Source organism: Oenanthe melanoleuca, chromosome 4, assembly GCF_029582105.1.
Source record: "Oenanthe melanoleuca isolate GR-GAL-2019-014 chromosome 4, OMel1.0, whole genome shotgun sequence".
NCBI classification, from domain to species: domain Eukaryota; kingdom Metazoa; phylum Chordata; class Aves; order Passeriformes; family Muscicapidae; genus Oenanthe; species Oenanthe melanoleuca.
Window position 1 is genome coordinate 66,194,857 of NC_079337.1, and position 22,554 is coordinate 66,217,410.

The 22,554-nt window shown below is 41.5% G+C and overlaps 1 protein-coding gene and 1 long non-coding RNA gene across 3 annotated transcripts in view; one reads left to right on the forward strand and one right to left on the reverse strand.

The window, feature by feature from the left end:
- The window catches only part of CTNNA2 (catenin alpha 2), a 446,082-nt gene extending 433,748 nt beyond the window's left edge, over positions 1-12,334 (reverse strand). The window contains exon 1 of one of the 2 annotated variants that reach the window (XM_056490098.1): positions 12,149-12,334. The gene's annotated coding sequence lies outside the window, so the exon portion shown is untranslated. The remainder of the gene's footprint in view (positions 1-12,148) is intronic. The other variant, XM_056490099.1, reaches the window with a different exon arrangement.
- An 81-nt stretch (positions 12,335-12,415) lies between these two features.
- LOC130252839 (uncharacterized) lies at positions 12,416-19,059 on the forward strand. Its single transcript, XR_008840447.1, has 2 exons — positions 12,416-12,520; positions 13,507-19,059. It is a non-coding gene; the product is annotated as an uncharacterized LOC130252839 (long non-coding RNA).
- Positions 19,060-22,554: the final 3,495 nt, after the last annotated feature.

The following is a 22,554-nucleotide window of genomic DNA, read 5'->3' on the forward strand; positions in this document are numbered from 1 at the left end:
TTTAATACTGATTAAATATGTGCAAGGACTGTACATGTGATATGATTTCACTGCTGGGACAGAAGAAATCCAAGTGATTACACACCTCCACCAAATCCATCTATTTTGCTTAGTGGGATCCAAAAAATGCAAACACAACAGTTTTTCTTCTAAAATTTCCTTGGAGAAACAAATAATGAAACCTTTCTAACACACTGATTGTGATCACTGCCCTTGACAGATCTTGCATCTCTCCTTGTGATGTTTTCCACAGGCTCAGAGTTAATTCAGATTCATCACACAGAATGTAAGATACACAGGTCTGTAATACCCATATTTTAAGATATTTAAAATTCTATTTCCACTTTGCTGAATTTTCTCTGAAATGAAGATTTCACCATCATTTCATGTACCCTGCCACACTAAAGACTGGCCCTGAGTTGTGGCTCCTCCCAGGGCATCTTTCCACCCACATCAACACTTCTGGGGAGAAATCCAGTGAAACTTGTCAGTGCTTTGGTATGGCTGGGGTTGTTTCTGGCACTGAGTTATAACCCAGAATATTGTACAGAATCAGACCTGCATGAGACTCATGCCCTAAGTGAAGAGCAAAGCTGAACACTGCCAGGTCTCTCTGTCATATTTAGGGAACTCAATCCACCTGTAGTTTTATTCTACTCGCCCAACGTGACAAAAGAAGCTTCTCACTTCAGAAGAAAAGCAGTCTTTAGATGAAATCAACATCACAAAAAATAGCTCATTAAAATGAAAGATTGAGCAGTATGTATTGTGTATTTGCAGCAGCTCAGAAATCAGATGCAAAGAAGAGCTGATGTACCAGACATTTACTGCTAATTTTTAATGTTAAAATAGCAAAAAAAATCCTGCTCACATAAATCATTTGCTTTCTAAAGCATGTAACAGACACAATCAGTGCTCAAGACTGCTCTGTAAGGTAACACAGAAAAACATTTGAATTTTCCAGAGATAGAAGCAATTTATGTATCACTGTAACAGCACACAGGTCTGGCTCCAGCTACACTTAAAAGACACAGACACAATCCACAGCCAAAGGCAGAACCAGCTCCAGAAGTGTTGGGTAAGAGCTTTGCAACACTGATGAAAATGCTGTAATTAATTTCAGAGGATCAAGGATTTAATCTTGCATAATCTGAATACCCAAACTAGTCCCTTAGAGAAGATAGCCAGAAAACATCTGCAACTCTGGAAGAGGCTCCTGCTAAAATAAATCTTTCTACTCAGTCCTTGTTAAGTGTTCCTCATGTTTTGCACATTTCTTGAAACTGGAGAAATAGATTTCAGATTCCAGGCACTGAATTCACTGCAAAAGGAGGATTAAGTGAAGACCAGAGTTTAGATCAATATGGGTGCTTTTATTTTAATGCTTAAAGGAGGTTTACCTCCTCACACACAGTACTTTTGCTTTTTTTTGTATTACATACTTTCCTCTTAGTAAAAAGACTTCTAAGTACTTGAAGCTGTTCAAATTTTGCTGTGATGTCCTCGTCCCACAGCAGCTGTGCCTTGCCTGTATTTCCCATACCTGAGCTGCAATGGCCCAGAGGTGACTTCCATCCCAATTTCTAATTAAACCTAGGTGGAAATTATCATAACTATGTTTTTTTTAAGGAGTGATTTCAAAATTCTTTCTCATTTACATGATCTTGCTTTCACCCCAGTGAAAAACAACTTATTAATGAAAAACAGCAATGAAAGAGAAAGATCCAAACCACCCCAGCCAAGGGGTGAGTGTGGAGGGTCACTGGAAAATTTTGGGAGATATAATCAGTCTGTGGAATTCTCAGCAGTAATTTCAAGCACACCTGAAGTGTTCAAACTCCAATGTTTTTTTTAATAGAATCACAGAATATCCTGAGCTGGATATCATTCCCCAGTCTGTCCACACATCCAGGGCTGTCCCATCCCAGGTGCAGAATGTAGGACTTGCCCTTGATAAACTTCCCATGGTATTTCTCTGGTTTTCAGTCCTGCCTTAAAGGGTCCTTTTGTTTGATTGTGTAAGCAAACATTGATTTCTCTCATCCACCCATATCCTAATCATTACACAGCCCACCTCACTCTGTTTCAAGAAACATTTAATTATTGTGCAGTATCTCCCAAGGGTTGATCAGGAAAAGCTTCAGACATCACAAATTCTGCAGCACCTCAAGGGTGGCACAAACCTTTCTTCTGGATGTTGTGGCAGCAGAACAGACCTCACACCTCCTCTCATGTGTTTATGGTGCAGAGAGAGCAAAATTAAGAGATCCCCATTTTACACCATTATGAAAACTGATTAAAAAAAAATATTGAAAATATCCATCTCTAGTGTTTCCTCTTTCTCCTGACTGATCTTTTTATGAAAAACCAGCCAAGAAGCTGCTCTTGGGCTATGTAATTTTTTTTTGTTTCTTTTGGCTGACTGTCAACCACCCAGCAAAAATAAACTCATTAAGCTGACAAGAGACCTGAACACACTCATGTTGTCAGTGCATCTCAGCATCATTCTCATGAACCCAAAAGCCATAAAACAATTAAAATAAAGTTAAGCTGACTCCACCCTTAGGATGCAACCAAGCTTGCAAGGATCTGTCAGTCCAAAGTCAGTGTCTGGCAGCATTTGAGCTAAAGGGGATGTGCAGCTTCAGCACATGTCAAGCCAAAACAGTTCTAAAACTAGCAGCAAAAAAGGAGAGCATGGAGTGTGGAGCCTCCAAAAAAGCATCTCTGCCACAATTAGAGCTCTCAACCTAATTGTGTTTGCAATCCTACTATTTTTGCATCCAATCCACACTGTTCTCCCTGTGTTCAATCTGTCCAGCTATCCATGATTTTTCCTTTGCTGCCACCACATTTGTAGTTTGCTGAGCGGATCCCCAGCTAAAGGCTCACACAGAGCCTTGTAATCAGCCAGGTTTCTACTTAAAAGCAAAAGGGAAAAAAGTTACCATGGCTACTACAGTCACTCAGCTTTCTCAACTACTTCAAGACATTAATTCTGAAGGCTTTTTGGCTATGTTTGCACAAAATGTATGCTTCCATACTACTCTGTCATGTAAATTAGGTTGTGCTGCAGCGTTTGAGATCACCTGGGACTATTCAATACCTTTGGCTGGCGTTCCAGGAAGACTCCACAAGAAGCAAGATGATAGTTTCACCGATCATATTAAGGAAATTATAATTAAATACATTAAATATAATTAAAGAGAATAATCAAATGTTGTTTCTTACCCAGCCAAATGAAGGTAAATATCTGAACACGGATACCCCAGCCATTTTCTAGTTCTTAGGCTGAATTTGTAAACAAAATACAGTTGGTAGCAAGTACAGAATTAGAACAAGACAACCATAAATTATTTGCAGAAAATGCTCTGGAAATGCACTTAAGTTAATCAGAAGATGAGGAAAGCACACAGAGAATGATAAAATGTGTATAAGATTTGATGCAGGTTTTCATCCAAACACTGTGTGAGTAGAAGACAATCCTGCCCAGGACTTCAGCACTAGAAAGCACCTGAGCACTTTCTCCACATCACCTGCATCCCCTGGGCTCAGGCCTGAATGCAAGGATTGGAATTGGAGTATGAAAGGGACAAAACCCAACTTTGTTCAAGGATGCAATTAGTGTGTGAGAGCAAATTAATGCATCAAGGGATTCAGTTTGCTGCCTTAGCCACGCACAGAATTCTCCCTAAGCCATGCAAGGAAAATTAAATCATAGATAGAAATAGTTCTCTTTTCTTTTTTTCACCTTCCTGTCCTTGCTAGGTATCAGATGTGACCCAGAACTAACACTTAGCAAGGCCAAGAGTCCAAAACACACTGAATGAAATTCAGCTTGAATTTTGGGAGGGGCATGAGCCACCCATGTAAGGCAAGTAACAGCTCTGCAAACTCTGCAGCCAAGCAGGACATTTGTCAGGGAGATTTTACCTCATCCTCTCCCTACACCACCTCACCCTCCTTCATTCACAGCCTTCCTGACAATTTCTTGTTCTTGGAAGTATTTCTGTGGAGCATCCAAGCACTGGGAATGTAGATGACGGAGATAATAGAGACATTTAAAATTAGACCAAGCAGCTGTAATTCTGAATTTGCATTTCTGACTTGATTATAGTAAGCACTGAAGACTATCTGCACAAGAACTAGAAAGGAGTTCATATGCTGCAATAAAAATATATTAATCTCTCTCACTTTGACCCCATTAAGCGGGGGAAAAAGGGTAACAAATGGAACTTTTGTGGAAGTTGTTTTTTTGCTATTCCATAACTTCATTTTAAAGTCACTTGTGGGTTTTAATTTCAAGAATTAAAGTAACAAGCTTTCCTATATTTTACAAATGGGAAGAACTATTCTCCTGCTTACCCTGGATTTCTCTCACTTCATATTTTAGTTGTTATCTATTTTATACCTTTCCTTATAGGCCTATACAGTCACTTATTTGAAAAGTCAACATTTGTAACCATGGGATAACAATTTCTGAAGCACTTTGATAAATTCTCTATCAAAACCAAGCACAGAGGACACAATTTTACGTAAATATTCTGTCACAATAAAAAATGTTAGACTTAGTCCTGTTCTATTTTTGTAAAAAATGAAATAACCATTTTCATCATATGATTTTGCACAGATGCAGAACTAAAAAATAGTATTTGGGTTCTACATTCAAATTTTCTTCATAAATATCATGAAGAATTAACCATGAATCACTTATCACAGCTGGTAATTTTATATCTGGAAGAAAAACCTGCTAATAACATTCAAGAAAGTTAATATTTAATGCCAGAGGACATCACACCTCTTCTCTGTTGATTTATATTCATTCATTTACTTCAAACTATTAATTTGCAGAAATCTCCAAATTAATTTAAAAGTTACAGAACAGCCTTGAAGAAGAAATTTCACTACCCCAACAAAAAAATGATTTTATAGAAGTAGCAAAGGAGAAAAAAAAACCCTAATTACATAAAAACATTGCCTCAGATTATCTGTTTGTAAATAATTTTTTGAAAGAGTTAATTCATTTTTCTTAGTGTGGATCCTCTGGAAAAGACACAACTATTACTACTGACATGATGGCACTACAACAAAACTAAAACCAGTGCTGACCAAAATTTTACTCCATTTTTAAGTGCTTTACTCCACAGTCTAACTTGAAAGTTAAATCTCTAGGAAGAAGCCTTTTGGAGTTTCTTTTGATGTTTGGAAAGACATAGAGAACTGATAAAAGTGGTTCTGTCAGCTCTGCACAGGATGGACACAGCTTCTGTATTTAAAACATAAGGAATATTTCCAACTGATCCTTTCCTTAAAACACAACTGAGAGATTCAGCTGCTCCTGCTGTGCTGAATGGGCTCTAATGGAAATCTGCCATAAAAAGAGATTCAATGCAATATGGAAGAGTGGGTTTTGTTAGTAAACAACAGCATATTAAAAATTAAGGTTGATTAGTTGTAGAAAAGGGCAAAGTGAATAATCCATTTAGAAGCTTTAAGTCACTTAAAAGCTTAAGCCCCATTTGCAGAAGTCACCTGGGCAACTGGAAGCCTCCCCTGACCAAAACCACTTCCACTTTTTGTATTCAGAATTTGAGTTCCACTTACATGCAATTTGCTTTCCATTTGAATATTCCTGTTTGCATTAAGCATATTGTAACATATGTGCTTGTTGTTTTTTTTTAATACAAAGCTTCAAAGAAAAGGACAAGTCCACAGGAGAAAGAAATGTCACATCATAATGCCTGGAACATCACTAATAACAGCAGATTGGAGTAGCTACAAAAATATCTTTAAAAGACTGAACACAAAAATCCTTTTGTATAGCTACAAAATCTACTGTTTTTCTTACATCTCAAATGCAATCCCTGTGAGATGTTCTTAATGTTCCAGGATTCAGCTTCACCTGAGTAATTCTCATTACTTAAGAAGCCTGAAAACTTGGGCAGTCTCTGCTGCAACACTGAAAATGTCTCTCCACTGTTCTCTGTACCAGAATACTAATGCAGGGGGTAATGTTGCTGAAAAGCACAGCTAGACAAAAAATATTCCAAAGGAGGGGGAAGAAAAATCCAGGCTATCAGAAAATGCTGATTCAGCAGAGTTAAAGTGTTTCAAGGAAAGGGAAAGGTGTGCTTTCTCCACACAACCAATAAAAAACTACAGGAAAGCTTTCCTCCTGCCCCCTACAAAGTCAAAATGCTTTGTTTGATGACAGCACAAGACATCTGAAACAATAAAATGTGAATGGGGGTTGGGGGAGAAGGGATAGTCCTGCTAGGGGAACGACTGTTCATTTTGCTGGCAATTTTAAAATTCACCTGCTCATTCCATGGCAAAAGAAAAAAATTACTCAAAACACAAGGCAGAAATCCTTCTTTCCAACCAATTGTACTGGTAACTGATGGTCACAGCAGCTGATTTCCTCAGAGCAGCTGATCTTTTGTTGTATGAATGACTTCAGCCTATCCCAGTGTTTGGAAACATTCAGGAATGCCTTTCTGTATCCAACCTCTGCTTGGAACCAGATATCACTGTTCACTCGTGTGTGATGCTGAAGAAACCATGAGAAAACTGAGATGTGGAGCTGTTATCCAGAAACCTGATACAAAATTCATTTACAGCTGTAGAGTGCTGAGCCTGCCCAACCAAAGACTTGATACAACAGTGTTATCACTCCAGGATATATTTAGATGTATGATGGATTCCTCTAAGACAGAAATAAGCTACAATACAATAACTTAGAATCATAGAATGGAATCATGGAATGGTTTGGGTTGGAAGGGACCTTAAAGACCATTTTGTTCCAACCCCTTACCATGGGCAGGGACACCTTCCACCTTTTCAGGCTGCTCCAAGCCTCATCCAGTCTGTCCCTGGACACTCCCAGGGATCCAGGGGCAGCCACAGCTTCTCTGGGCATCCTGTGCCAGGACCTCAGCATCCTCACAGGGACAAATTTCTCTGTATTTCTAACCTAAATTTCCCCTCTTTCAGTTTGAACCCATCACTTGTTGTTGTCCTGTCACTACAGCTCCTGATGAAGAATCCCACTCTGGATTTCCTGCAGCCCTTTCAGATACTGGAAGGTGCTGTGAGGTCTCCACACAACCTTCTCCTCTCCAGGCTGAACAGCCCCAAATTTCTTAACCTATCTAAATGGAGAAGATGCTCCTTAGCAACTTCTTGGCCCTCCTCTGGACTTGCTCCAACAGTTCCATGTCCTTCTTACACCAGAACTCACAATGTTGTTAACTTAGCAAGTCCCAACTTGTTATTAACTTAGAAATCAACCACTTGTCTTATACAGGACAAAACCTGGTTTCTGGTCTTTGTTGTCACTTCTTTAACTTTTTGCTTATAGTAGTCTTAAAAAAATCCTGTCTTTTTACTTTCCAACACTGCTGGGGGCAGGCTGGACTCAGCAGCACTTTGCTCCCAGTCAGGTTCAGGTGGTGCTGACCCAGCTGGATGATCTCAGCCATCAGTACTGGAGCTCCAGAGAGGAAGGAGACCTCAGCTGCTCCTGCTCCCTGCTGGCTTGGAGAGCTGTGCCTAGGGAATGTTTTCAGAGCACTGAAACCTAACAAATGTAGTGTTTACATGAAATCAACAAGTTTATCTCAGTCAGGTGTACTCTCACCCTCCCGTGAAATGCAACTTTCTTTTTGTAACTTTCATCTTCCCTTCCCACCATGGTCTTTTTCGTATCTCCTTCTTGCATCTTACCTAAAGCAGCTCTAAGGGAACAATTCCTGCAGACCTGAGCCACAAAATCTCCCACCAAGTTATATCCTAAGTGTGCCACACTAATTACGAACAGCTTAGTGCTGCTACTCTATTTCTGCATGTTGCCCTTCTCATTTCCAACTGCACATTGTGTTATTTATTTGCTTCTTCTTGCCTGTGAGTGATGCACAGGGTGCCCAGAGAAGCTGTGGCTGCCCTGGATCCCTGGAATGCCCAAGGCCAGGTTGGACATTGGTGCTTGGAGCAGTGGAAGGTGTCCCTGACCCTGGCAGGGGAGTGGGACTGGATGATCTTAAAAGTCCCTTTCAACCCAAACCATTTGTGATTTTATGATTATTTCTGTATAGCTGCCCTTCATCTTTCCATGACCATTTGATATTACATCTAAATTCAAAGTGTTCCTTTGCTGTATACACCTATGAACAAACTGTGGAGCAAGTGAATAAAGAGTGCAGCTTTCTTTAGCCAAGCCTTGGAATATGCTGTAGTAAAAGCAAAGCCTGCTCACCTAAAATGCAATAAAACGTCTCTCTGTCACTGTAGACAGAAAAAAAAAAAAAAAATCTCATGCTGGTGTGTTCAGACAGCATGTAATACCTGCAAGGCATTGTCATAACTACTACAATTTGGCCACAAAACAGATTTCAATAAATACTGTGGTTATAATTCATATGAAACAAGAAGAAAAGTGTTAAGGAATAAAAAATTCATACTTTTTGAAACAGTAGGTGTAAAAAACTAATAGGTGACAATGAAGACATTTCTTGGCAACAGGAAAAAAAGGAGGGGGGAACTGCAGGAACAAAGGAAATCTCAGCTGTCACACAGGTGTGGTGCTAAACAGGGACTCTGAGCTACACCAATAGTGCAAAAGGGCAGATATAGAAGTTTATGACTTCCTGATACCTCATGAGAATATTAATTATTTTTCCATCTCGTTGCAAATACAGTATTAAAACAGTGTTACTTTGCAGTAAATATTTTTGGTCAGCAGGCCCAAAGATCACCATGGAGAAGCACTCACAGAAGTGTCCAAGGAGCTCTCTGTCCCACCAGTACAGATTTTTAGGAATTCTGAAAATCCTGGGGAAATTCCAGAAGTCTGAATGAACACTTATGTTACAACCAACTCTCTAAAAGATGGAGTGAGACAGTGACTGGAGCCATAGGAAGGTTAGAACAATGGAAGTCTTGAACAAAACAATAATTTAATATAAATTATATGGGACTCAACTGATGTGTCAGAGCTCTGCAATAAATAATAGGAAGTAATATAATGAAAGCTGACTTTCTAAAATTATTTTGGTTTAATTCCTTGATATGACTGATACTTCCAGTTGGCAGAAATATCTGTCTGCATGTATAAACTTTTCTGGCACTTGGTGCAGTGATCTGTGAAAGCCTGACAACAAAACAGAACCAATTAAACTGGTGAAGAACTGGTTAAGTGACATCTCAGAAAGAAAAAAGAACAGCTTTAGAGAAGAGCTCATCACAACATAACTCAGATTAATATGGAGTTCCCCAAAGGTGGAACCACTACCACAAAACACCTTTTCAATTATTTGTTCAGTCTACACCACAAATCATGACATAACTTGCACAAGTATAAATTGATAGAGTGCTACATAACTGAGATAAATCAGTTCCAAAAAGCAATCAGGAGTGTTGGGTATAATCAATCAATGCTAGAAACAAAATGTTATTTTAAAAAGCCACGTACAAAGTTACAAAGCTGGAATCAGGAAAACACATGCCAGTCGAGGGAATGATGAACTCTTGTGGAAAGAAACAGTCCTGCAAAAGGTTTGCCACAATGAGAGTACCCAGAGAAAAGGAGATCAAAATGCAGGGTTGCAAATGAAGATTTAATATGTAAATGTGATGCAGCAGCAGGAGAGTAACACCAGAGAGGTAATATTTAAATGCACAAAACACTCCTGAGACAAGGTTCTAGTGTCTGCATCCAGCTCACGTTTTCATAAAAACGCTGAAAAAGTGCATTTGGAAAAAACAATCCCCAGAAACTGAGTTGTGAGGGAAATGCATGCAGTGACAAATTGAAAGAATTTCAGTTCACTTGGTTTTTCAAGTAGAGAAGAGAGGGAGTACTGGGTTACAGCAGATAAATACTTCCATGGCAAGAAAATACTTTGAGTTCTTTAGCATAGTGGAGAAAGGCACTAACCAGTGACTAGAAGCTGAAGCCAAATAACTTAATAAACAGCAGACTCTATACCTCTGTCTTGCGATCAAAATTCCAATTTTTCTGGAAAACATGTTTCAGCCAAAGCAAGTTATTGCATTCGAGAGTAACTGGATGAAATCCAACTGAAACTGACTACAAGTCAAGGGGTCAGAGCAGGAGATCTAATTGCTTCCTTTGGCTTTCAAGCCTCAGCCTACAAACACTCTTGGTTTTCAATGCTTCAAAGGTATTTCAGTAGTACCATGCATGCTCAACATTAATATTAAAAGAGCTCCCAGAAAATCTGCATGAATTACAGTTGTATTTCCATGTCAGGGCTCGAGTGACACTGGAGCTTTCCTGTCGAGGCTTCTCTCACCAGCAGAGCCCATTAATGGAATTACAGCTACCTTGTACCCAGCTGAGGTGGTATTTCTGTAAACAAGCATTTACACAACTGACAGCAGAACTTCACCCTTCACATCCGTACTTTTTCTCCTCTAGAAAGAATCCTGTTTGACCTGGAGTACCAAAAGGATGATACAATGCATTGTATCAACCACAGGCGCTACGGGTAAAAAAGGAAAACCAGCAGCGTTGTAATAGCCACAAAGCCAGGAAAATCTGGTGGTCACACCAGCAGCATCTTTGAGCCTGCTCCTGTTTATGCTCCTCATCTACCTGGCACTCCAAAACACACACAGCACTCACAGTCTGGACAAGTCCAACATTTTTCAGGAGTACACGCCAAGGCAATGTGTAATATACACGTTAAATATCCAGGCTCATAGAGTTGTGCTGTAGCATCGGCTGCTGTGGTATCTCTAGATTTCTAAAATAAAAGGGGCTGAAACATTTCTATCCTGGTGAAGTATGAACTAACTCCGAATTCAGCAAACTGAAGTTTGAAAAGGCTGGGATTGTCCAAAGCACGCTGGCAATGGAATAAATGCTCCAAGGGAGAGAGGCACAACCACCAAGTGACAGAGCATCACCTCAGAGAGAACCCAGGCATCACAAGCAGCCAGCGAGACACCAGGGAGGGCAATCACCCCTCCAGCCTCCAGAGGGAAGCTCCTGCCACCTCAGGCAACACCCCGCTGTAAACTGGGGTAAAAGTTTCGTTCCCAAATCCCGACGTCCCGCCGAGCATCCCCAGCTCCCAGATGGGCACGGCAGCCCGGCGAGTCTGGCAGCTGCCCAGCAGCACCAGCACGGCCGAGCAAAACTTCTTCCAGTCCCAGGAGCCCCCCAAGGAGACACTGCTGCTGTCGCCTTCCAGCCAGCATCCCCAGGGCTCCACGACAGACAAAGCCACGCTTTAAACTTTCGCTCCTCGCCCGCGGAGCAGATCCTGCGCCGGGAGCTGCAGCTCTGGGGCCGGGCGCTGGCTGCGATGGGCAGCGGGTGTTGGGGAGGTCTCGGACCCCGGGGGAGCGAGGCCGGGGAAGGGACGGAGGAGGCGGCCGAGCCCCGTCCAGCCCAGCCCCGCTCCCCGAGCCCTGCCCGCCGCTCCCGCTCGCACAATCGGAGCGCAGCGCTGCAAACCACAGGGGCGCACAGGGGCATGCAGAGCGGGAGGAAGGAGCCGCTGACGCCTGAAGAAAGGAGGATGATTTCAAACAATACCCCCCCACCCCAACAAAAAAAAATACTTAAGATAATACGGAGCCAGGTTTCACCTCGAAGTGATGGCGGGTAAATAGATGAATAAGTCAAACAGCACACCTTTGACCCTCTCTTTTCTTCCCTAAATATAATCCTCCTCTTCCCATAATACACACACCACAAAATGACCATTAATTCAAATCCATTCTTTACAGGAGGGGGGATTATCTCTGTGACCGACTCTGTCTCTTTCACTCTCCCGGTCTTTCACTGCGCGAGAATTGAAATTGCATTTTAAAAAATTAAAATTAAAAAAAAAAGGAAATTAAAAAAAAAGAAAAGCGGGGGGGGGGGGTGGGGAAGGCAAGATTATTATATCTGGAGGGTGCGAAATGTGGGCACGGGGAGAGGGAGCCTGGGGGATGGGGAGGAGTGGAGAAAGGTGGCTAAGGAGAGAAGAAAGGAAAGGAGGACCAGGAAGCGCAGGGAAGGATGAGGGGGAAGGAGGATAAGGAAGGAAGGATGAAAGGAAGGAGGTCGGGAGGAAGGATGAAAAGGGAGGAAGGGATGAGGGAAAGAAAGGAGGATGCTTTGCCCTGGCCTCACCTCAGCTCGGTGGGTGGGGGTGGGAGAATCTCTCGCCGCCGCCGCCGCCTCCTCCTCCGCCGCCTCCTCCTCCTCCCCAGCAGCGCCGGTCACTGACGGGCCGGGAGTGCGGCGCGGCTCCCTCGCCCGGTCCCCGCCTCCCCGCTCGCCTCGCTCCCTCCTCCCGCCGCCGGCCCGAGCCGCGCTCGCTCGGCTCTGAGCGGAGCCGGGCGCTGCCGCCGCGGCCGCCCCGCCACAGCCACGGGGGGAGGAGGCGGCAGCGCGCCTGCGCCGCCGGGCGCTGCCGGCGAGGGAGGGAGGGATGGAGGGATGGAGCCGCCGCTCCCGGCTCCGGGGCCGGCCGTGAGTACGGAGCGGGCTCGGCTGCGGCAGGTGGGGCGCTGAGAGCGGGCCGCGGGCGCGGCGGGAGCGGGGGACGCGGCCGCGGTGCGGGGCGAGGGGCGGCACGGGAGTGATGGAGGGAGGCTGTTTACGAGAGAGGTTGTGACAGCACGAGGGGAACGGGCTGGCATTGAAGGAGAGTGCGTTTGGATTCGATTATAGGAGGAAATTCCTCCGTGTGATGGCGGTGAGGCCCTGGCACAGGCTGCCCAGGGAAGCTGTGTTGCCTCATCCCAGGGCCGGGTTGGACGCGCTTGGAGCGACCTGGGTTAGTGGGAGGCGTCGCTGCCCAGGGACCAGATGGGTTTCGGGGTGCCCCTGCAGGCCAATGGTTCCGCGGTTCCCTGAAGGCAGCGGCGCTCCCCGGGCACAGCCGGGCCAGGGACAGCGCTGGGAGCGGCGGCAGGGCTGGAGCCGGAGCCTGAGGCGCTCTCTGGGTGCGTTTGTGGCGCTCCGTGCGCCTCGCAGGGTGGCCATGGATGGGACCGCTGGGTTATGGATGTATTGCCAGAACCTCAGTTCTCCTGTTCTCTTAAACTACAAAAACTCTGTGTGTATGTCTGTCTTCCTGACAGCCCTACCTGGCAGGAGGCTGTGCCAGGCGGGGGTCGGGTCCTGCTCCCAGCGAGTCAGCGACAGGATGACAGGTCACAGCCCAAAGCTGTGCCAGAAGAGGTTCGGGTTGGACATTAGGAGGGATTTCTCCACAGAAAGGGTGATTAGACATTGGGATGGGCTGTCCAGGGAGGTGTGGAGTCACCATCCCTCGAGGTGTTTAAGGAAGGGCTGGACCAGCCCCTCGGTGATGTTGGGTCATAGGTTGAACTTGATAATCTCAGAGTCTTTTCCAACCTCATTGATCCTGTGATTTGCTCATTCTGTGCAATGTTCCCTCTTTACACTTTCAGTTCTCCCGTATTTCAACTGTATTGCTCATCTTACCAACATTTTTTATTTTTTTTTTGCTACCCTGGCAGCACCTTCTGCTGTCTCTTTTGGACATGCTGCTCCAAAACCGCTGAGCCTGAAGTGGCGAGAGCCCCAGTGGTGGAGGATCCCTGTGCAGCGTGGGTGTCGCGAAGGGATTCTGCCGTTCCCGTGCAGTGCCGATCCCACTGACAGTGCTGTTGTTCCAGGCATCCTTTGCACCTCTTGTGGCATCCATCTGCTTCCCTGGCTTCTACATAAACTCACAGGCAACAAGGAGGGGAGGGGGAGCAGTCCCCCCACGCTTTTACCTTTGCTTGACAGTTTTAGGCTTGCAGGGATCTTGCCAAAAACAATTTCCCCGCCTCAGCCTATATGGGAATGATGTTAGTGGTACAGGTGCCTGTTAGGCCTCAAGTAGAGGCAGCAGTTTTATCTTTTTCTTCTCTCTTCCTATATAAAAATAAAGTCAGGATCTATATTCATGCTTACAGTGAATAAGTGAAGAGCAGAGCTGCATAGGAAACTTCTCTCAGGGTTTTAAGCTGGGAAAAAAAAATCTTAGGCAAGAACTTGTTTAAATTTGAATTTAAATGTGACCAGATGCTTCATGGTACATACTTTGTGCAGCCATGTGGCTAGAAGTAAGTAGTCACAGTCAGTAATGTACAGAAATACTTTGAATTATTTGAACCTCATAGTGTCAGGTGTGAACAGAGACCATGCTAGTCTGATCTCCCCTTTATGATGAGATACAAATTCTTGGTGCAAGGCAAAAGGGGGATTTAGTTTGTGTCTTTAACAGACTCCCAGGTGGCACCAAATTCCCTTTCTAGGTACTGTTATTGTCCTTCCCACCCTGTTAAATGGAGCCATGTGATGTTAGGAAACTGTCATCTACAGACCTTCTGTTTCTTGCCTTTATTTTTGTCATCCAAATGTTCTGGATAGTTGTTTTTTCTAGATAGGGGCAGTGCTTTCCTTTGGAACTGGCTGTGAATAATCACAACTGGTGTTGTGAATATTAATGGCAACAAGGAATGCTCCCAAACAGAACTTGGTAAATTACCTACTGCTTTATCACCGTGCATTACTTTGCTAATTGAATGTCAGCTAAATGTTCCTCCAGGCATCTGACTGAAATGAGCATGAGCTATAGTGTACATGTAAGACCACAAATAATAAATAAGCATGATTATGAAAAATGGTATTTTCCCCCTTCACCAGTAGCAAGGCTTCAAATACATCTCTTGTAAATTTGAACCTAAGGACTCGTTCAGCTGGTTTTGTATGTTTTTGTTTAAAATGTGTCAATTTCATAAATAAATGAGATTACTTACCTAGTCCAGATCACTTTTGTCTGAGACAGAAGACATGGATTGCTGGACTGTTGCAAAGAGATCTCCCAGAATGCCATGAAGAAATCTGAACATCTGGAAGAGCTGTATGAACTTATTTTTCATGGTCCTGAAAGAGGCTCTGTCATTTCTTTCTTTCCTTTAGGTTATTAACTGATTTTTGAAATCACCCTTATCTTTATCACTGTCTCAAAGAAAAGGAAGAAAACTGAATTTGTAACCGCTGTTCACAGGATTCACATGGCAGGAAGAGCAGTGAGGTTCTCTGAGTCCACTCCTCTCAGAAGAACCCAAAGCTGAGTGGTCCCTGGGATAACAAGGAAAGGAAATCAAGGGGGGTTGAGTTTCTCTGCTCAAGGAACTCTACATTGGGAATTGTGGCTTTACAGGCAGATTCTTTATTCCAAGGGTATCACTCTGCAAATTTCAGCTCACACGAGTCATGGTTTCCAAATCTTAATCTATAGTTTGTTGATGCACAGACAGATCTTGACTTTCTGAATCATCTTTTGAAATTTTTTCTTTAATAACAATATTAGAAAGAAGGGACCTTGACATGATGTAGTGTAGTGTAAATAATTTTTTTCTGCATACCATTAAAATCCAGCAAATTTTTTCTCCATAAAATTACATGTGACATGTGATCTCTGACAAAGTTTGATAATGGAGATAACAACCTAAAACTTTTATCTTTTCCAGCATACCAGAAGAATTTACATTGAAGAAAGATCTGAAATTAAATTGGACATGTTTGCAAATATAATCACAATATTATTTCTTCATGCTAATTCTAGCTTTTTGGCTTATTTTTAATGTAGCAATCAATATATCTCTTTTTTCCTTCACATTTGGCTTAACTGGGCATTCAGCTTTTGCTATAATATCTGTCACGTAATTTATCTCTTTTTTTTTTTCCCTCTGTTTTCTTGTATTTTCCTTTCATCTAAGTACTGTACAATACCAGCTTCTCCAGTTAGACTTAATATTTGACATGTTTTCAGTCTTACAATAGCTTAGTCTGCTTCTTGGAGTAATACAAACTGTGTTTTTATCTCTACATCTTGCTCTTGTGAGAATACCACAGCAGGAATTACCCCCCTTTCACCAGCATAAAGTCTCAGCATTGTGTCTGTGTACACACAAGAAAACCCTTCACACCTTTTACTCTACACCAAGAGAGATTATTGCTGAAAACCAGCTTGATTGTTTGCTTCAAGAACATGAACTTTTTTGAGTTCTTACATCTTCTGTTATTATCTCAATACCTCTGTGTCTAAATGGGCTTTCTTCCCCACCTAATCCTGAATGCCTGTTCCTATTTGTACAGCATTTGTGATTTAGTGAAAAAAGATAATTTTAGACAACAGGGAAACAAAGACTAGTAGGGATTTTTAAGGAAAAGAATAATTTGACTAATATCTAGGTGAGAGAAACTGAGGAGGATCTATCTCATAGGCAATTCAACCAGACTTTGAAAGTTGCAGGTGGAACTTGGAATACTTTAAGCTTCTTTTAGGCCCATTGATCTTTAAAGACCAACCAGCTTGTTGCTTTAATGTAGATATTTGGCTGCCTGTGCTGAAGGGAGGTTGTCAGCAGCTCTCAAAAGATCTTTCAGTGCCTTGTATAATAAGACATTTCCTTTTGGACTTGACTGAGTGCACATAAATATCCAGGGATTGACTAACATCACTCCCTGTCCCTGAACACATTTGGGTATCTGTATTTTGGTTTGGGTATGTCATTTTTGACACATTTACTTGAGTGCTGTATTGCTCAAGTAAATGTGTCAAAAATATTTCCTGCTTCTCCTATGCAGTGAGACACTTCTGTGCTGGATATTCCATGAGCAGCACAGTGAAGCCTCCCCATCCTGCAAGATATTTGAATTGGGTATTGGATGGAGAGGCACTTGCAAGGTGGACACAGAGGCCCCTGCCTGTCCTGCCCTCTGCTTCCCCTTTCTCTGGCTGCCAGGAACCTGCCAGGCAGAGCATCCAGGGACTCACCCTGCCTCAGACCCCTGAAGTGACTTGCAGGCAAGCAGCAGATGCAGTTTGTTTGGAAAAAATACAAAAAAAAAACCACAGGGGGTCTGTCTATCCTCCTTTTAATGCCAGAGAGGGTAGGGCAGGTACCTTCACTGCTTTCAGAAAGCTGAATTTAAAAATTCAAAAGAAACACAAAGAATACACCTGCTCTTTGCTGGTGTTGGACTTAAATCAATACCCACCATAGCAGGCTGTTAAAAGGCCTTTTCCTTAAATAGTTTCTTCTCAAAGCCATAGGAACAGGTTTTCAGTTTTGTTGAAATTTTCCTCTGAACTTCAGTGGATGCCACCAGTTGTCAGGGCAGGGGGTTGAGTGTTTGTGGAGATCATCTCTCAGCCTTTCACTGCAAGAAGGGCACTTTGCAGTGGATTCATTAGGTCTGTATTTTGAAGGGGGATAAAGAAAGAAGGTTAACAAGTTTTGCATATATTCAGGGAATGTGATACAAATTTTGGAATATTCAGTTCAAATGCCATAACTCCTTTTTCTCACATTTATAAATAAAGTGAATGTGTTTCTGTCTCAAAGACTGAGACTCAGGAAAATGTATTTTTCTCTTCTTGAATAGTTGACTTGACTTCTTTGAAGCTGCCTCAGTTTCTCTACCTCAAAGCTTTCTTAACTGTACATATATCAGAAAAAAAATCATTTTCTATCTCTCCTCAGAGCTCCTCTTGCCTACAAACCTCTTGTTCAGACAAGCAGCACTTAGGCAGAGAGTGCTGCTTCCCATGCTGACCGCCACCTTCGAGCTGTTTGTCTCCCATCTGTTGTTTGTAAACACTCCATGCCTTGTGCTGCTGATGTTGTTAGCTCCTTGGAAAACAAATTCTATTTTCTTATGTTTGCACACTGCATCAAAACAACAGGAAATCTGTCCATGACTGGGAAGCCCACGCAACGCCAGAACAGTTTTTTTCTTTCTCAATTAAGGAAACTTGTCAGAGGTAAACAATGATGCAAGCTGTAATTCAGCATGGTTCATCTGTGCACAGAATTTGTGTTCAGGGAGGCTTGTCCAGAGGGCAGAGCAAGGAGAGGGACACACCAGAGGAGGAGGGAACTGGGCTGAGTGGGTGAGAAAAGGGACAGGAGGTGGCAGAGGAAAAGGCAGAAGGTGCAGATGAAGAACTGCAGGATGTATTTTTGGCTCATGCCTTTGCAGAGCTGGTTAAAAGTTGTCTTCTGGAGCTTCTCTGTCCCTAGAATCCCTTTCTTTTCCCAGCCAAAGAAAAGCATAGGGAGAAGGATTCATATGCAGATCTTAATAACTGGCACAAAGTAAGATTGACTTAAGAATTGTCAGTCTGAGGAGCAGAAGGGTTTTTGGAAGGGTTTCTGTCTGCCATGGCTGCACATCCAGTTCAGGAAGTATTCTGCTCTGGAAGAAAAGAGCCAGTGGATTTGCTTCACTTCAGGGAAGTTACTGCCCTCGACCCTTCTGCTTTTTCCATTTTTACATCCTGTTGTGCTCTCTGCACATGGCTGGGATGGAAAGCTGCCCAGTACTTGCTCCTCACAGTGAAAACTGCTGGATTCCTCAGTACCCAGTGCTGTTCTGCAGTGTCAGGAGTATTGAGCTAAACTGAGATCCTTTCTCAGGCCTTATTGTACAAACTCTGCCTTTATGAGATTTATAGAGGACAGGCTTTATTTATATCTGATATATCTGATAAAATGTTTCATGTTGGTAGTCTAAGGGTAACTAGGTATAGAACAAAAAACTTGGGTTTAGAAACTTTTCTTCTTGTTTATAGTTTCTGTTTTGCTCTACATTAATGATTCTGTGTTCTTAATCAAGGGTTAAAGCAGATGGTTGTGATATATTGTTTCCTAATTAGAAAAAATGCAATTAAATATATTTTCTGTCTTTTGAGCACAAAGCAGTGATGAAGATTTGTTTACTTACAATAATGCTTACAGGAATTATTTCCCACACCTTAAAGTAATGTAAACTTTCTAATTCTTTTTTTTTTTTTCTCTAGACAGAAGCCCAAGACAATGCATCTTTCCAGTAACTCCTGTAAAAATTCACAAGAGACTTTAAGCTAAAACATGGCCTGAAGAAAGTTAATGAAGTTGTTAATAGTGTGTGTCACAAATGAGGAGACTGTGGATGATTCTGGTTTTTTTCCTTCAGGCCTTGATGAGTCATGAAAATTATAGAAAGCTAATTTCTCTAATGGAACAGGTTCTGTAAGTAAAAAAGGAGGGAAAAGTCAAGAAAAAACTGAAATACAGACATCTGATGACAAGAGCTACTAGTGGTGGTGGCCAGTGTGTTGTAAGCTGGAATTGTCTTGAATCTTAATGGATGTTCTGACCTAATTTACTGAGTCTTCCTTGTTAATTAACTTTTTCAGAGAGGTCAAACCTTTTTTCATGCTGAAGCTCAACTAAGAAATCTTTTCTCATCTACAGAATAATACAACAACATAAAATTCAGGTTTTTTTTTTTATTCTGACATTATTAATGGATCATGAGCAATAAGCCTGGAGTATTTCACACCCCTTTGCCCAGTCCTTATTAAATAATTCCTTTTTGTGTTTGTGTGTGTGAATGATCCCAGGGTTATGCAGTTATCCAGCAGCAGGCTCATCACTGGAGCCTGGAGATGGATGCAATTTCCCACAGAAGGAAAATGACATTCCAAAAACCCACATGGACCTGATCATTGTGAGAGAAGTGTGAGAAGAATGCTCCTTGTAAAACAAGGGAGCCACATTTAGATAAAAACCTTGATTTCAGAAATGCTGTGAATATTTCAGTTGAATAAAGCAGCTTTATTGCTTCTGAAAATTACATACAGCACACCTCAAATGGGAATGGCACTGCAGGAATATTGACATCTTCAAATCATTCTTCCTTTTTGAATAACAGCTGAATGAACTGTCCCTTAAAAAAAAAAAAAAAAAAAAGAAAAAAAAGAAAACAAAAAAACCACACACCAAAAAAAAAAACTAAAGAAAAAAGCCAGACAATGCTTTTTCATTGAATTGTTGAAGCTGCTCAGAAATACTGAAGGGACATATAGCAAACTAGAGTGGTCACAGGACTTGCAATAACATGTTGAGGGGGTGGGGGGGAAAACTACCACTATCCTAACTGGGGAATTTCTCTGACAGGAAACTTGGATCCATTCCACTTCATGATTTCTTCATGCAAACTACATAAAATATTTAAAACCTGAGTGATTTCTATAACAGAATTTTGGCAATTTAAAGCAAAGCATGTTGCTATGACAGTTCCTACAAATCATTTAGCTTTGTTTTGTATTATAAATATGTCAAAATGAAGCCATTTCTGTCCAAACAAAAATTTTCCAGTCTTTTAAAAAATATTTCCTATTTGCCAAAGTTAAGATGAAGGTTTATTTCAAATACTGTAACTTAGATCTGCATAACCATAAACCCACAAGGACATAGCTTTAGTCTTATAAATAAGTAATGTCATTAAGATACAGTATTCTTAGTTTAATTGACTTCATTTTCTACTCTGTATAACAGTGATTGAAAAATAAAAGACATTTAACATTGGTGAAACCTTTTCTAGTGGTTTCTGAACTGGAAATCAATATGCACAAAGCATTGCCAGAAATGTCATCAGTTTTGGGGTTTGTTTCAGTAGTAAAATGCTAAGTGACATCTAAGTGAGTACAGGGAATTGCATCTAGTCCTTTGTAAATAAGAATCAGGTGAAATCTCAAAGGCAAAGACATAAAAATAGCACAGATTTATCATGCAGGCATCATTGATGAAACCCCACATAAGGAACTCATTTCATTTTCTGCAGGTGGATATCTGTAAGTAAAAAAAGTTTATTTTTATGGGGGATATTTACCAAGTTGGCAGCTGAGTCTTTTCCTTCAGAGGTATTGAAAGGACTGGTTTTTTTCAGATTTAGGATTTTTTACATCAGAAGAAAAGATACTGAAGTTGGAGTTGTCAAAGATAGAATTTATTTGTATGAGGTAATAAAGTTGCTGAATTACAGTTAAAGCAATTTCTGAAATTCATGTATATTTTTCCCTTAAACTAACCCATGAATTAACCCAAATTACCATGAGTTAAGCATGGGTTTAATCACAGATTATCAACTGATGGTATCTCCTCAGAGGGGCTGACATCTCTGTTACTTTGTGCTATAGTCTCTCAAAAAGTGATTCAAGAACTACAACATGGCAGAAATAAATACTTGAATTTTGTCAGAAAACTAGGAATCATTTGATTAGTGGCAGTTTATTTTCTGGTGATGTGAAGTTGCTGAGAAAGAAGGGAAAGGGAATATCCTAAAGCCAGAAACAAGCAGAGACCACACTGAAATAAAAGCATCAGAGGGGTGGAATATTCTGAAAAAGCATCTGGAAAAGAGCTGATTTAAGATCAAGGAGATGAAGAGCTGCAGGAGCCAGTGGTACCTACATTTTTCAGCACATGGTGAAAGGCTTTATGCTCAAAGAAATAGAACACAGACTTTTCTCTGGGTCTGTTCTACCCCAAGCCATGGAGCTGTCTCAGAGACATAAAGCAGTTGGGAATGGAAGAGAAAGGTGGTCAATAGAACTGTGATGAGATGTTACAGAACCCTGTGAAAAGTGATTCTAATCATAAAATTGTAGAAAAACTCCTGATTTGTTGGGTTTTTTATATATCCAGGCTCTAGCTAACTTCACTCTTTCCTCCTCCCCACACTCTGGCATTAATACAGCTTTTGCAATTGACTCAAAGGACCAAGATACACATCTTTTATACTTTTATTTTAATGCTTCAATGCTTTTTTTCCCTTTAGCAAGTTATAAATGCATATGGGTTTGGGAGAGTTTGGAGTAATAGGGAGTCAAATGGAAAGTGCTCCTGGGAAATTGCTTATTTATATAAAGCTGATGAGAAAACAAGAGTTTTATGGGAGGGCCCTGACTCTCCTAAAGGATATTTGGCTCAAGAACAGGGTACTTGCTGGAGCACACATTTAGGTGTGTCTGTTATTGCACTGCTTTATCCTGGGAGTGGAAAAACAGTCTATCAGGTGCTTTTTATTAGATTTTTTTTTTTTTTTTTCGTCTAAGTGTCAGCATGTGTTGGGTTATATAGAGACTGATTATGTGGACTTATTTATCCAGAGATTTCTGCTGTGACTGAGCCATCAGACAATCAGCTGGGTTCTAGACATGGAAAATACGTGTAAAACTGGGAGTCAGCTTGTGTGACACAACTCTTGTTTGAAGAACAGGTGTAAATGTACCAGGAAAAGAGACATGAGTGCTAAGAATATTTGTAGGATATAAGAACATCTGTAATTGCTACACTAGAGCAGAGTCATAGAAATCATAAGAGCAAGTGACAAAACAAAGATGTTCCAGAAGATGTGGAAAGAATCAACAAAAAACAAAATTTACCATTCAGTGTCTGATTTTCTGAAGGTGAGTGGCCAATACAGGCCATCCCATGAGGTGCTCAATTCTGTTATACTGATAATATCTCAACTTTCCCAACAGTAAAACACTCAGAGTAGTTCAAACCTGTGCTTTATTTGACACTGTAAATGCTTTTAAAAATCATACTAATGATTTAGGAAAAAGAAATGCAAATAAGCAGAAAACAAGAGCATTATCTAAAGTCAGAGTTGGTGGGGTGCCTTGACCCATTTAGAATATTAAGAAATGCTGCATTAAAGTATTGAATATATTT